The sequence below is a fragment of the Heterodontus francisci genome, chromosome 4 (genome assembly GCF_036365525.1).
Source record: "Heterodontus francisci isolate sHetFra1 chromosome 4, sHetFra1.hap1, whole genome shotgun sequence".
Lineage (NCBI taxonomy): Eukaryota > Metazoa > Chordata > Chondrichthyes > Heterodontiformes > Heterodontidae > Heterodontus > Heterodontus francisci.
This window is the reverse complement of record NC_090374.1, coordinates 132665671-132681427: the sequence shown is the minus strand read 5'-3', so window position 1 is coordinate 132681427 and position 15757 is coordinate 132665671.

Genomic DNA, 15757 nt, shown 5'->3' with positions numbered 1-15757 from the left:
CCAGTATTCACAGCCTTTCTTTCCATCCCACCTGTCTCCGTCCATTATCCCATTGTCTAAAAAATTGGTATTTGAGGTCCAAAATGAAAAGGATGACAAAGTTCAAATGTCAGTCGAGCTGGGATTCAAGTCAAGTTCCTCTGAACGGAATCCTGTGTCTTATTGTTGGAGCTACTGGGCCATCCTAAGTTTTGTTTATAATGTTTGAGCTGTTTAGAATTAAAATAAAAATGTTTATATAGAAGTTAGAGAGTCACTTTCTTTTTCCAATGTCTGAATGAGGCCCTACTGAGACATACTTTGCAGCTGGACCCAAAATTCCTCAGTAATCGTTCTATATGTAGTTTATAGAAAGCCAAGTGCAAATATGAATCTGATCCAAGCAAAATATTTCTTGGCAGTCCAATTATATACATTTCAGAATTCACTGGTAGAATGTTATGAGGATTGCTTTAAAGATAATGAACACTGATGGACATTTCTGGTTCCATAGTATTAACTTCAGACAGCAGATTACATCAGCACTCATCACTCTTGAATAATTATTTGACAATCCAATTTTTAATTTGCTTGTGACTCTATTTTTATCTTAGAATAAAATATAGTAAGATTTCTGTGTGAGAACAGGCAGACAATGCAGAGAGGCTGGCTGAGATCCTATCCCTACTCAAAGCCCAGACACATACACACACACACACACACCTTACAGCTGGGCTCAATGGATTCCAATCAGGAGTGAAAACCATGGCTGAATCTTCCCTTCATAGCCTAAGGGATACAATTTTGATTTGCCTTTTGTTCATTGCTGACTGTTTCCACCCACGTTGTTTTCAATTAGGTCTGTTTATTGAGAGAGTCATTCAGTCAAGTCCATACTTTGAAATGTTGGACTGAAAGAACTCCCTTAGTCCTCCATCCCCACCTATAACATTTTAATGGTTCTTTGCTTGAATATAAAAGGGATTTGTTCCTCTAAATGAAACGTTCTACAAGTTATAAACAAATGATTCCTTAAAAATTACAGTAATGTTTCAGCATAAAAACTAAAATCTAGCATCAATCAATGCTACCTGGTTTGAACCAAAGCATGCTGTGTGATGTCAGTTGCCAATTCTATATTTAGAACAAGATCAGGAATTGTAAATAAACAGACTTCAAAATGGGTGGGGCTGGATTCTCCTTTTCCCAACAGGGGAGGACTTCGCCCAACACTTTAACCCTCCCATAACTCTGCCACATTTTCCTGGGTTCGGGCTTATCTGACATGCAGGACAGACTCCCATCAGGATCCCTACCACTGAAAAGGAACTTGCCAATGCTGAAGAAGAATTCTGCCATTACTGAAGCAGAACTAACACTGCAGCACTCAAGGAGGCAGGGCCATTTAAAATTGGGCAGAGGAGCACTGAAGGCGTAAAGGTTTTCAGGCCTTGGTTAAAAAAACAAGGTAAGGGTTTAAGGCTTCATGCATGTGATAGATACCCACGAATGAGCCCTCTCCTTCCAAAAGGATAGTCAACGGACCTTCTTGCATTGTCATAGGGATTACCATCAGCCTACCGTGCCAGTCCCTGGAGACAGCAGTAGCAGTGGTGGAAGGCAGAGCTTCCCAAGCTCTGCCTCTCTGCCATAAGTTACATGTGATGGGCAAAGGGCAGCTGGTGTCCAGTTGGGCTGGGGAGGAAAAGTAAGGTCAGGCCACGAATGTATTGATATTTCTCACTGATTGATTTTGCTCCATTTACTGCTGCTTTTCCACTGGATTATGAAAATTCAGCCTGAGATCTCCAAATATAAATAACCCTCACATCTTAGTAAAATTTAACGGGCTGAGTTTTGCAGGAGTTTTATCAGTCCAGAGTCCAAAAGAGGTCTCAGAGAAACTACAGAGATCTGGTTACACCGGGTATCTGCCATTTCCAGGTGTGTAAAAGGTAGAACTTAAGTTTGCCTCTTACTAGAGAAATGGAAGGCTGAATTTGAAGGGACCATTTGAGATGGGAATGGAGGCGAGGTGGGAGGGAATATAAAATTGGGATGGAAGACATTGGACGTTGTGACATCCTTTCCGGATTTTACTGTTGGTGGCTGACATGCAGGGCGGACTTCGTACATTCATGAGGCGGCAAGCCAATTAAGGTACTTAACATCCCAATACACTGCACTTTTATTCGCCATTTAGAATTTTTCTGAAGGTGCAGAGGAATCACGGGGCTTCAGACCTCGCCTGGTGAAAGGAGGTGACAAGGAGGCTGGAGCTCAGTGTTGACTTCACTGAGAAGTCATTGGGTGAGGCAGTGTCACTTGGCAAGAAGGGTGGAGGAAGGAGGGCATTGGGAAGCACCATTAGAAGTGGAGTCCAAGGAGCCAGCCTGTGGGGGAGCCGATACCAGGGCGCCATAAGGGCGGTACCACTACATCGAAGGTCACAAGTAAGGGGAGGGGGATAATCTGTTTGGCCTGAAGGCCTTGTGCTCAGTGAGAGGCAACCTTTCCTGGGCCTCATTCAATATAGCTTTGAGGCCCCTATGGAGGAAGAGGAGCATCAGAGAGGGAGGCAGGAGCATGAACAGGCAGGGGCACCACCACAGTCTGGGGGAACACAAGAGGGTCAACTTCAGAAACAGGAGGTTAGAGAAGGATGCAGAGATACATGCCAGCTGGCTCCAGGGTGCAAGAGAAGTTACCCTCCAAAGAGGGTCTACTGTCCACGGCTCAACTACCTGCAGATGTCTGAGCGGCAGTGTCTCCAAAGACTGTGCCTCTTCACGGAGGCCATCACTGATGTATGTGCCATGGTACAGGATGAGCTGAGCCCCATGGGACTTGGTGGGCACCCGATGCAAGTGGTGCTGAAGGTGACTGTGACACTGAACCTCTTTGCCACTGCAGCATTCCAGGGCTCCACTGGAGATGTGTGTGGAATCTCCCTGTCTGCGGCGCATCAGTGCATCAAGGAGGTCACCAAAGCCCAGTTCAAACGAACACACGAACATACGAATTAGGAGCAGGAATAGGCCACTCGACCCCTCGAGCCTGCTCCACCACTCAATAATATCATGGCTGAACTGATTACTCGACATTTCCATCTACCCCCGATAACCTTCCATCCCCTTGCTTATCAAGAGTCTATCTACCTCTGCCTTAAAAATATTCAAAGACTCTGCTTCCACTGCCTTTTGAGGAAGAGAGTTCCAAAGACTCGGGTATCCTTTGAGAGAAAAAAATTTCTCCTCATCGCTGTCTTAAATGAGAGACCCCTAGTTCAAGATTCTCCCCCAGGGGAAACATCCTTTCCACATCCACCCTGTCAAGAGCCCTCAGGGTCTTTTTTGTTTCAATCAAGTCACCTCTTACCCTTCCAAATTCCAGCAGATACATGCCTAGCCTGTCCAATCTTTCCTCATAAGACAGCCCACCCATTCCAGGTAATAGTCTAGAGTCATAGAGAGATACAGCACTGAAACAGGCCCTTTGGTCCACCGAGTCTGTGCCGACCATCAACCACCCATTTATACTAATCCTACATTAATCCCATATTCCCTACAATTCTCCTACCACCTACCTGCACTAGGGGCAATTTACAATGGCCAAGTTACCTATCAACCTGAAAGTCTTTGGCTGTGGGAGGAAACCAGAGCACCTGGCAGAAACCCACACGATCACAGGGTGAACTTGCAAACTCCATACAGGCAGTACCCAGAACTGAACACGGATCGCTGGAGCTGTGAGGCTACAGTGCTAACCACTGCGCCACTCTCTAGACTGCCATCTAGTAAACCTTCCCTGTACTGCCTCCAACGCATTTACATCCTTCCTTAAATAACGAGACCAGTACTGTACACAGTACTCCAGATGTGGTCTCACCAATGGCCTGTATAGCTGAAGCATAACCTCCCTACTTTTGTATTCAATTCCCCTCGCGATAAACAATAACATTGTTAGCTTTCCTAATTACGTACTGTACCTGCACACTAACCTTTTGCGATTCATGCACTAGCCAGATCCCTCTGCATCTCAGAGCTCTGCAATCTCTCACCATTTAGATAATATGCTTCTTTTTTATTATTCCTGCCAAAGTGGACAATTTCACACTTTCCCACATTATACTCCATTTGCCAGGTCTTTGCCCGCTCGCTTAACCTATCTATATAAATTGTAAAAAGTTGAGGCCCCAGCACAGATCCCTGTGACACACCACTCATTACATCTTGCCAACCAGAAAATGACCCTATATGCCTACTCTCTGTTTCCTGTTAGCTAACCAATCTTCTATCCATGCCGGTGACTATGTGTGCTTCTGAACTGATTCAAACAGTCAACCTTTGAGGGTTATAGGGTTCGGGGCCATCGCTTAGCTCAGGTGCAGGGGAACAGCGACTGCATACATGTGGCCATCAAGGTACCCAATTATTTATTAACCGGAAGGACTTCCACTCCCTTAATTTTCAACTGGTCTGTGACCACCACAAATAGATCTTACAGATGTGTGAGTGATTCCCGGGAAGCAGCCATGCCGCCAACATGCTACGGCAGTCCCAGGTGTCAGAACTTTTCCATCTCCCTGCGCCCCTTCAGGGATGGATCCTTGGAGACAAGGGCAACCCATTGAGGACATGTCTATTGACGTCTCTGCGGAAGTCACACACAGATGCAGAGGAGAGGTACAACACTTGCCAAGGGTTAACCTGAGTGACCATTGAGCAGGCCGTTGGTCTGCTCAAGATGCAATTCAGGTGTCTAGATCGATCCAGTGAAGCCCTTCACTATGCCCTGGCAGAGTCTTGCATATCGTGGTGGTCTGCTGTGCACTGCACAACTTGGCACTACAAAGGGGGGAGGCGTCGACCAGTGAGGATATCATGCAGCGAGATGCCTCCTCTGATGACCAGGATGCAGAGGAGGTTGCTGCCAGGAAGTGCAAGATGAAGGGCCCCAGGCACAGCAGGAAAGGTGCCATGAGATACACTCAAGGGAGGCACAAGACACCTTTATACATTCATGTTTCTTTTTAGCCTTACCACCTTCTGGAAATCCAACAATAAAGCCTTATCTTTAAGCAGCCCTGTTGTTGCCTCCTTCCTTCTCAAAGCAGCACCCAGGTGTACTTTGCAAAGTCATAAGACTGAAGTTTTGATCACTCAGGGTTTGGTCCCTCACTTCCAGCCCCTTGGGAGGAAGGGTTTAAATAAGTCCCAAATGACATCAACAACAGAAGGGAGACGTGGTGAGTGAACATCATTATTTTATTCCGCATCACAGCAAATACAATAGTATCGATACTAAATCTTTTCCAGGTGCTCCGATGTGGTTCTCCCTCTGCTCTGTCAGCTGAGGTGGAGATAGACTGCTGACCCTGGCTTGAGGTGATCTTGGCAGCCATCCTCTGGTTGCCTGAGAGGTTCCTGGCACACTGAGGGCCTCCTGAAAAGGGGCAGAGCCTCCTCCTGAAGTCCCCACTGTAATGAGTTCTTTTTATGTTGTCTGTTGCAACATAAATGTGATGTGTGGAGTTCAGTTATGCTGAAGATCTCAAACAGGTTTAATTACAGCTAAACTATTGTACACAGGACAGAGCTAACTACTTACAGGACCTGCCTCTAGGTGTTACATTTGCAGAATGACTCAGGTTTTGAGTCACATGACTACATCTGGCACTTGGCTCATTAGCATACTTAGATCTTAAAGGGACATCACTCTTAAAAGCAATCATACAACATCCCTTTCTTTCCAAAGATAAGTCTCATCTGCTAAAAGTGAAAATACATAAAATTAAAGAACATCAAAATTATTTACACATGGATTGAGATTGTGAAATTTACAAATGCAGAGGCTTAAAGGTCCATATATCGTTTTGGTGGTTTGATAACTCTTCCAGATCTGGTTATGGTCTAACATTCTGGGGATGTGGATTTCACCTTTGATGTCCTGGGTTTGCAGGCATGTTGTCAATGTGTTGGCTGCCGTCCTGTTGATCTGACACACCCTCACCATTGGAGCGTGCTCCTTTGAGTCTGCTGTGCGCAACCGGAGTACTGCACACCTTTCTCAGTTGGCTTCAGTTCCTTCTCAACACCGCTTACTCCCATTTGGCATACATCTCTGAAAGGCTTGCCCGTATACTGTGGCTCATTGTCAGAAAAGATTTCTTCAAGTGTACTGAATAGATATTGTAATCTCGTAGGACCGAGGCTCACTGCACACTCCGGACAACTCTTCTCAATGTTCTCATTGTGGGGTGTAAGACCCTGACCTTTTGTCCTACATGTAGCTGAGGTTGTGCCGCCCCTGCATGTCGGTCATGCACCATCTTCATTCTCCCTTGTTTTTCGAGCAGCGTCTCCTGCATCTCGGAGAATTTGGACAGATGATGGCTTGGCAGAGTCAGCCACACTTGTCTGCCAAACATGATCTCTGCTGGTGGCGGTAAACCCATATCCATAGGTGTAGCTCTGAGGTGGAGTATAACGACATGAAAATCTTGTTTCGTTATCCTACACTTCAGGATAAGTGATTTGACTGTACAAACCATTTGCGTGGTGAGGCCATTAGACATAGGGTAATTTGGTGAGGACGGATGTCACATGGATTACTCCCCATTTGGCGCACATCTCTGAAAGGTTTGCTCGTAATCTGTGGTCCAATGTCAGAAAAGATTTCTACAGGTTTGGGCGGCACGGTGGCGCAGTGGTTAGCACCGCAGCCTCACAGCTCCAGCGACCCGGGTTCAATTCTGGGTACTGCCTGTGCGGAGTTTGCAAGTTCTCCCTGTGACTGCGTGGGTTTTCGCTGGGTGCTCCGGTTTCCTCCCACAGCCAAAGACTTGCAGGTGATAGGTAAATTGGCCATTGTAAATTGCCCCTAGTGTAGGTAGGTGGTAGGGGAATTGTGGGTTATATGGGAATATGGGGTTAATGTAGGATTAGTATGAATGGGTGGTTGTTGGTCAGCACAGACTCGGTGGGCTGGAGGGCCTGTTTTAGTGCTATATCTCTAAATTAAAATAAAAAAGGTGCACTCAATATTACACTCAATGGGTTGAATTTTGCCAGCCGAGATCGGTGGCGAGCTTCAAAGATGGCAAGGTGCACATGTGGGATTTGGATATGAGCTTTCTGTCACCAGCAGAGATCATGTTTGGCTCGAAAAACAGGGGAGAATGAAGATGGTGCATGACCGATACGCAGGGGCGGAACTGTCTCAGCTCCATGTCGGACAAAAGGTCAGGGTCATGCACCCCACAATAAGAACATGATTGCCTACAGAGTTGTCCAGAGTGTGCGGTGACCCTAGGTCCTACGAGATTACAACATTTAGCGAAGCGGTGTTGAGAAGGAACTGAAACCAATTGAGAGAGGTGTGCAGTACTCCAATTGTGCACGGCGGACTTGAGGGAGCATGCTGCGACAGTGGGGATGTGACAAAACAGCAGGACAGCAGCCAATGCATTGACAACATGCCTGCAAGCCAAGAACAGCAAAGGGTCAAATCTGCATCCCCGGAAGATTATACTATAACCAGATCTGGAAGAGTTGTCAAACCACCAAAATCATATACGGACTCTTAAACCTCTGCATTTGTAAATTTCACAATCTCTATCCAAGTGTAAATAATTTTGATGTTATTTAATTTTATGTATTTTTAATTTTAGCGTACGAGACTTATCTTTAGAAAGAAAGGGAATGTTGTATGGTTGCCTTTTCGAGTGATGTCCCTTTAAGATCTTAGTATGCTAATGAGCTAAGTGCCAGGATGTCGTCATGTAACTTGATATTAAAAATGGCGGCTCATTTATATGGCCAGGGCGGACCGCCCCTGCCCCCGCCACCCCCCGATGACATTGTTACGACCAGGTGAGAAAGGGTTCTAGGGATTCCCTCTCAGCCTTTTCCTGGTTTGGCCATAACAGGGTTTAATTTTTTAAAACACCGTGTTTTTAGCTTCCCCTCAGTGAATCCTTGTTCACTGCTCTCCAATTGGAAGGCAAAGAAATCAACCAGACAGATTTTCTTAGATTTAAACAAGAAAGGTGTAAGTTTATTAACCTTAAAACTCTAATTTGGTTAAATCTACTAAAAACATGTGACACGGCCATACTAGCGATCAACACACATGCAGATAGAGACAGAAAATGAGAAGGAATCAAGGGGAAAGGTTTGAAGCAATAGCTGGAGTTCATTTATTGTCTTTTGAGTTCGATGTAAAGTCTTTGGTTGCAGTTAAATCTTGCCGTCTCATTGGGGCCCAGTGCACTCTTTCAAATTTGTTTTGATGGTTTTCTATCCTCTGGAAATCCAGTGACAGTCTCTGCTTTTCGTAAGAGAGGGAAAGACAGGGAGGGACCTTCCTTCTCTTTTGCCTTCAAATTGCAGTCTGACCCAAACTGTTCTGTGAACACAATTCAAACCAAACCTGGGCCAGCAGGCCAGCCATGTGACTAGCTCTTTTTTTTCGGGACAATCTGCCCGATGAGTTTTGTGGATTCTTTCAATCTTGGTAGACAGCCTCAGTAGGGGGCTGGAATGCTGACCTTCACACCCTCAATGTCTTTTGATCAAAATCCATTTGGTTAATTGAATCAGGGAGCCGTTCCATTGACTTCACCAGGCAGCTGTCTCTTAAAATGCAATTGTTTCCAGCCACTGTCCTTTTAGAATGCAGTTTAAAATTTATGTTCCATATGATGAAATTAATAAGCCTCATTCTTGGCAGGTGGGGTTTCCATCACACCTCCACACCCAGCAGAATGATATGGGATTTTTAGAAGAGCATTTCATTAAAAAAGACAGGAGAGAAGAGTACGTACAGTAAAACACACATGCATCTCTCTCATTCATTCTCATTCATTCAGAAATCATAAAAATTGTTACCGCCTGTCTTTCCCTTGTAGCAGTGCTGCTTTAAACTGCACTTTTTGGCATCCCAATAAACATGTGATTTTTGGGGAAGTTTTCCAGTTTGCACATTTCCATGCCTGCCTCGGGTGTCTTTGTTCCTGTTGAGGTCTGCAGGGGGAGGAGGGTTAGATTTAATAAGCCTTAGGTTGGAGTTCTGCTCAGGAAAGTCAGTAGTGGGCAGATCCATTCTGAACTCTCTTTCAGTGCTTTGATGGATCATGCAAGGGCTTTTCACCTTTGGGGATGGTTGGTTCCCTTTTCTCCTGACTGTGGGAGAGAATTCTTTACCAATTTTCCCTTTGTCCTCTGGGACACTCCTGCTTGCAGGTATTTGTCCAGATTCTACTGCACTCTCTTGCAGCACTTCGACTAGGTGAGGCATCCAACACACAGTTTCTCTGTCCTCTTGAGGACTTTCTTTGTCTCTGCAGATTTCTGTAAATGCTGTTAGCAACTCTGGTGGGGTGCTACTGGTGTCTGCATTTACATAGGAGGATGTGGGGTCTAAGTTTTCCAACATTTCGGGGTTGGCTGACTGGACAGTAGGGATTTCCATTTGGGATTCCTCTCGGATCTCCTTTAACCTGCCCTCTTTGTCTCTTTTTCCCCTTTCCTCTCTAACCTTTTGCCAGCCTTGTGCCTGCCTGTCCCCTTTTGTTCCTGGCAGGGGTCCCTTACAGTTCACCAACCCTTTGCTGGAGGGTCCACCAAACACTGATACAGGACTTTACATCTTTGTGGAGTTTTGGCTCGTCAAACTGCTGTCTTATGTGGGCTTTAATTTTTCGAATACCAGCATGTACAGCCACTGTAATCTCATGGGCCATTCTTAATATTTCCCTCCGGTACCTCTGCGGCACCACTAACTGGTGATCCATTGTCCACTCCTTGATCTCAGGTCTGCGAGGAGAACTCCACTTCCTCATCGGTACCTCATTCTTTAAATCATAGCAGTCAGGGACTCCCTCTGCTTCAATTTCAGATGGGGCAGCCTGTGCTAACTCTTACAGTACTGGGTCAGCTCGCTGATCCTCAGCTAGGGAAGATTAATTTAATTAATTCCCTGGGTCTTCTAACTTTTCAAAGAAAATCTCGGACAGACAAACCTCATGGTCATCTGCATGCAGTGCCAATTCAGTCTCCTCTGGGGGAGTTGGTTTGGTCTTGGCCCGATTCACTACACATTCAGGGGAACTACAGGGGACCGTCTCCTGCCACTGCCCTGTCACTCTGACCTCCTACGGTCTCTCTTTCACTACTGGGGAAGCTACTACCTTCATCCCGTCAGATCATAACCTAGGAGCAGATTAACCTCGTCCGCAGACAAACTATGGAAAATCCCTACGGTCACCGGTCCCGATACTAGGTTGCACTCCAAGTGTAAAGATATAGGCGTACACTGCCCTCCAATACCATTCGCCACCATTCTGGTGTTTACTGCACACTTTCGGGAAAACGTCAGGCCTTTTCCGAGCAAAAGCGATCCAGTGGCCTCTATGTCCCTGAGGATTACTACGGGGTTGCTTGCCCCACTCGAGAGGTATGGGGTTACTCTCCCTAAAGATACAAAACCCTGATTACCTTCAGGAATCCTATTAAATTTTCCTGCACCTACAGCAGTATACTTCCTGGGTCTTACCATTGCTGCAGTTAAAGCCACAGCCTGAGTGGGTGTGCCCTGATTAACCCTACAGGCTTTCCCCTTAGTTTCCAGCAGTCAGCTCTTAAATGACCTGCTTTATTACAATGGAAACACACAGGTTTCAGGGTCTCACTCCTACAAACAGCACCTTCCTTTTTGGCTGGAGGAGAGTCCCTTGTATCTTCTGCTTTTCTCTCTCTCCCAGAACTGCTTGGGCTTCTATCACCTTCCTATTCTTAGTCCTTTTCGGATTTGTGGGGGTAACTAGGAAAAGTTTTCCCCTGGGGAACCGGCTTATCGATGAGAGCAAACTCATCAGCCAGAACTGTGGCTTGCCTGGCTCTATGAACTTTTTGTTCCTCTACATGTGTCTTTACGGAGAGTGGGAGACAGTTTTTAAATTCCTCTAACAAAATTACTTCTCTGAGAATTTCATAGCTCGACTGTACTTTAAGAACCCTCAGCCACTGGTCAAAAGCCAACTGTTTACTTCTCTCAAACTCCAAGTAAGCTTGATCAGCTTGCTTCCTGAGGGTTCGATACTTTTGGTGATAGGCTTCTGGTACGAGCTCATATGCCCCAAGGACAGCATTTTTTGTCAGTTTCTAAGTTGATGAACTCTCAACTGGCAACAGGGAATAAACCTCATGGGCTTTTCTATTAACTCGCTTTGCAACAGCAGAGTCCAAGACTCAGCTGGCCATTTTTACTGCCTTGCAAGTTTTTCAAAAGATACAAAAAATTCTTCCACATCTCCCTCATTGAATTTTGGGATCAATTGAGTAAATTTTAACAATTCAGTACCCATCTTTGAATTATGATCCTCCATATTGACCATGCTTCACTGGGGTTACTCTGTCACCCCCTAGTTAACTCAAGCTGCCTCAGCTCTCTCGACGCATTCCTTCTGGAAGGTTCTTTGTTTCTCTGTCTCCTTTCTCTCTTTATCTTTCTTTCTCTCTCTCTCTCTCTCTCTCTCTCTCTCTCTCTCCTGTCTTGCTTTCTCTCACTTCTCTCTCTCTTTTTCTCTTTCTCTTTCCCTGTCTTCTAATTCAAGTTTCCCCGTTCCAATTGTTGCTTTGCTAGCAATACCCTGTTGGAGTCTATTTCTAACCCTGTTTCTGCTTCTTTAGATTCAAGGGAAAAATGGTTGGCCACTAGTCTTAGGAGTTTAGACTTTCTAGCTTTGGCGTAGACAGTGATCCCACACTGCTCAGCCATTTTTCTCAACTCTTCCATAGACAGTGCTTTTAATTTATCCCAAGTTACTTCACCCTGGCTTGGGGATTTACTGGCTTCAGTCATAGACTTGTTAGTATTCTAGTACACACAACCACAAGAAAACCTGTGTTGAAATTTTTTCTCTTTTTGATTGGGATCAATTTGACTCCACACTTCCAATTTTCTCATTTGTCTATGGGTCGAATCCGGACGCTAGCCCCCAAATTTCTGTTACGACCAGGTGAGAAAGGGGTCTAGGAGTTCCCTCTCAGCCTTTTCCTGGTTAGGCCGTAATAGGGGTAAATTTTAAAAACACCATGTTTTTAGCTTCCCCTCAGTGAATCCTTGTTCACTGCTCTCCAATTGTAAGGCAAAGAAATCAAACAGGCAGGTTTTCTTAGTTTCAAACAAGAAAGGTGTAAGTTTATTCACCTTAAAACTCTAATTTGGTTAAAACTACTAAAAATACGTGACACGACCATGCTGGCATGCATACGCGATAGACATACATGCAGATAGAGACAGAAAAAGAGAAGGAATCAAGGGGAAAGGTTTGAAGCAATAGCTGGAGTTCATTTACTGTCTTTTGTCGGGGCCCAGTACAATTCGTTGGTTGCAATTAAATCTTGCCGTCTTGTCGGGGCCCAGTGCACTCTTTCAAATTTGTTTCGATGGTTTTCTGTCCTCTGGAAATCCAGTTGTAGGCTTTTCTTTTTGTGAGAGAAGGAGAGAGAGGGAGAGACCTTCATTCTCTTTTGTCTTCAAATTGCAGTCTGACCCAAACTGTTCTGTGAACACAATTCAAACCAAACCTGGGCCAGCAGGCCAGTCATGTGACTAGCTCTTTTTTTTCGGGACAACCTGCCCGGCATGTTTTGTGTATCCTTTCAATCTTAGTAGACAGTCTCAGTAGGGGGCTGGAATACTGACCTTCACACCCTCAATGTCTTTTGATCAAAATCCACTTGGTTAATTGAATCAGGGAGCAGTTCCATTGACTTCTCCAGGCACCTGTCTCTTCGAATGCAAATGTTTCCAGCCACTGTCCTTTTAGAATGCAGGTGCAGCCATGTTTTTAGTCCAGTAAGAGTTTAAAATTTATATTCCATATGATGAAATTAATATGCCTCAATCTTGGCAGATGGGGTTTCCATCGCAACATGGAGGATGGGGGGGGGGGGGCACTCCATCCCCGGCAATGGCATCCGATGCCACTGCGCAGGTGCTGGCATCATTTTTAATGTGCTCCAAGCCCTTACTTTTCATTTAAAGTTTTAAAGGCACATTGCTTTAAAGTTCATTGCAAATTATTCAATTAATGTTCCCAGCCCCTCTCCCACATCCCCAATAAACTTACATTTCATCCCTTGCCCTCTCCCCCCAAAAAATACTCATTTTGTGTACATGACCTTTCCCCCCCAAAACGTCAGAAACTTTTAACTTTACCCCTTCCCATCACCCCAAGACCAATCAGGTCAGTTTGACTCCACTCCCCACCTCCCGCACTGACATACTTACCTCTTCTCGCCTCTCTACCAGTGTTCCACCATCCATCACTGGTTGGAGATTGGGCGGCACGGGAGTGCCGGCCACAGACCACAATATCGGAGCGGGATGGCCGGCAGCACCAGGTAATTCATTAATTTACATTGATTACCATATGTAAATGTGTCTCCCGTGGGGGGCCGCCACAAGGCCTCGCTGCCGCTTATGATATGGGGCAGGGTCTTCCCGGTGTTGAGGCCTTTAGCGGGCCTCTCCTGGAGGCATTTTACAGGCCCCCCCCCCACCACAACCCCTGATGTCAGGAGGTCAGTAAAATTCGGCCAATGTCTCGGTGACGACTGCGCTTGAAGTGTTTTTTATCTGTCTGATAATTGGAAATTTGGAGAAATAGTCAGTGACATTGATGGAAAATAGATCAGTGGCGATTTTGGACCAAGGGAATGATGGAATCTCGTGAGGGTGTAAAGGTTCTTTGCGTTGTTGTGGCTGGTGGCTCTGGCATGTTTCACATATCCTCACTAACCTTTCGGTGTCATTATTGATCCCTGGCCAATAAACAGTGTCTTGTGCCATATACACAGAAAGTGCTGGAAATACTCAGCAGGTCAGGCAGCATCAGTGGAGGGAGAAGCAGAGTTAACGTTTCAGGTCTGTAACTTTTCATCGGACCTGTCAAAGGCTAGAAAAGAATTAGGTTTTAAAGTCAAGGGTGAGTGGTTTGGTAGGAAAGAGAATAAAAGGTGAGGTGTCTGATAGGGTAGACGGCAGGAAAAATTAAATAACAAAGCTGTCATGGGACAAAGGCATAGAGTGTGTTAATGCTTGTGGTGAAATACAAAGCATTAGTCCAGAGGGAGTGTTAGTAGCAGAGTAATGAGCAGCTCTATCCAAAAGCACCACATGAAAAACAAGAACATGGTTAAAAAATAAAACAAAATAAAATAATAACAAAAATAGAAACATATAAAAAAAAGGCCAGTCATGCTCTGAAATTGTTGAACTCAAGGTTGAGTCTGCAAGGCTGTAGCATGCCTAATTGAAAGATCATGTGCCGCTCCTCGAACTTGCATTGATGTTCACTGCAACAGGCCAAGGACAGAAATGTGGGCATGAGAGCAGGGGTGTGTGTTGAAATGGTAAACGACCAGAAGCTCGGGGTCATGCTTTTAGACTGAACGGAAGTGTTCTGCAAAGTGGTCACCAAATCTGCGTTTAGGAGACCACATCGTGAGCAGCGAATACAGTATACTAAATTGGAGGAAGTACAAGGAAATCACTGCTTCACTTGGAAGGAGTTTTTGGAGCCTTGAATAGTGAGGAGCGAAGAGGTAAAAGGGTAGGTATTATACCTGCAATTGCAAGGGAAGGTGCTGTGGGAAGGGGATGAGGTGTCGGGGGTGATGGAGGAGTGGACCAGGATGTTGCGGAGGGAACAATCCCTTTGGAATGCTAACAGGGAAGGTGGAAGGGAAGATGTGTTTGGTGGTGACATGCTGGAGGTGGTGAAAATGGCAGAGGATGATCCTTTGAATATGGAGGTTGGTGGGGTGAAAGTATTTCCTGTAAGAACTCGAGCTTGCACAGGACTCACCCGATCACAGTAATTGATTTTCAACTTGTCATTCAGCGCTCTGTCGTCTACAGCTTGGGTTAAGTGTTTTCTTCTTTCCATGCTTGGGCCAGTTATTTTTTTTTTACTTTCTCTCTTTAGGCTGTAGGAAGGTAGATTTTAAAGCTGTTTTCCCTGTAGTCTTCAACTTTAGATTCTGTCTTTGCACCACAGCTGCCACCATGTAATGAGTTCTTTTTATGTTGTCTGATGCAACATAAATGAGATGCGTGGAGTTCAGTTATGCTGAAGATCTCAAACAGGTTTAATTACAGATAAATTATTATACACAGTACAGAGCTAACTATTTACAGGACCTGCCTCTAGGTGTTACCGTTGCAGAGTGACTCAGGCTTCGAGTCACATGATTTCATCCTGGCACTAAGCTTATTAGCATACTAAGGTCTTAAAGGGGAATCATTCTTAAAGGCAATCATACATCACCCACCATCACAGATGCCAGCCTTCAGCCAATCTGATTCTCTCCATGTAATATCAAGAAATGACGAAGGTACTGGATACTGCAAAGGCCCTGACAATATCCCAGCTGTAGTATTGAAGACTTGTGCTGCAGAACTAGCCGTGTCCCTAGCCAAGCTGCTCCAGTACAGCTGCAACACTGGCATCTACCCGACAATAAGGAAAATTGCCCAGGTACGTCCTACCCACAAAAAACAGACAAATCCATTCCAACCAACTAGTGCCCCATGTGCCTACTCTCGATCATCAGCAAAATGATGGAAGGTGTCATCAACAGTGCTATCAAGTGCCACTTTAACAGCAATAACATGCTCACCGATGCTCAGTTTGGGTTCCACCAAGGCCACTTGATTCCTTATCTAATTACAGCCTTGGGCCAAATATGGACAAAAGATCTGAATT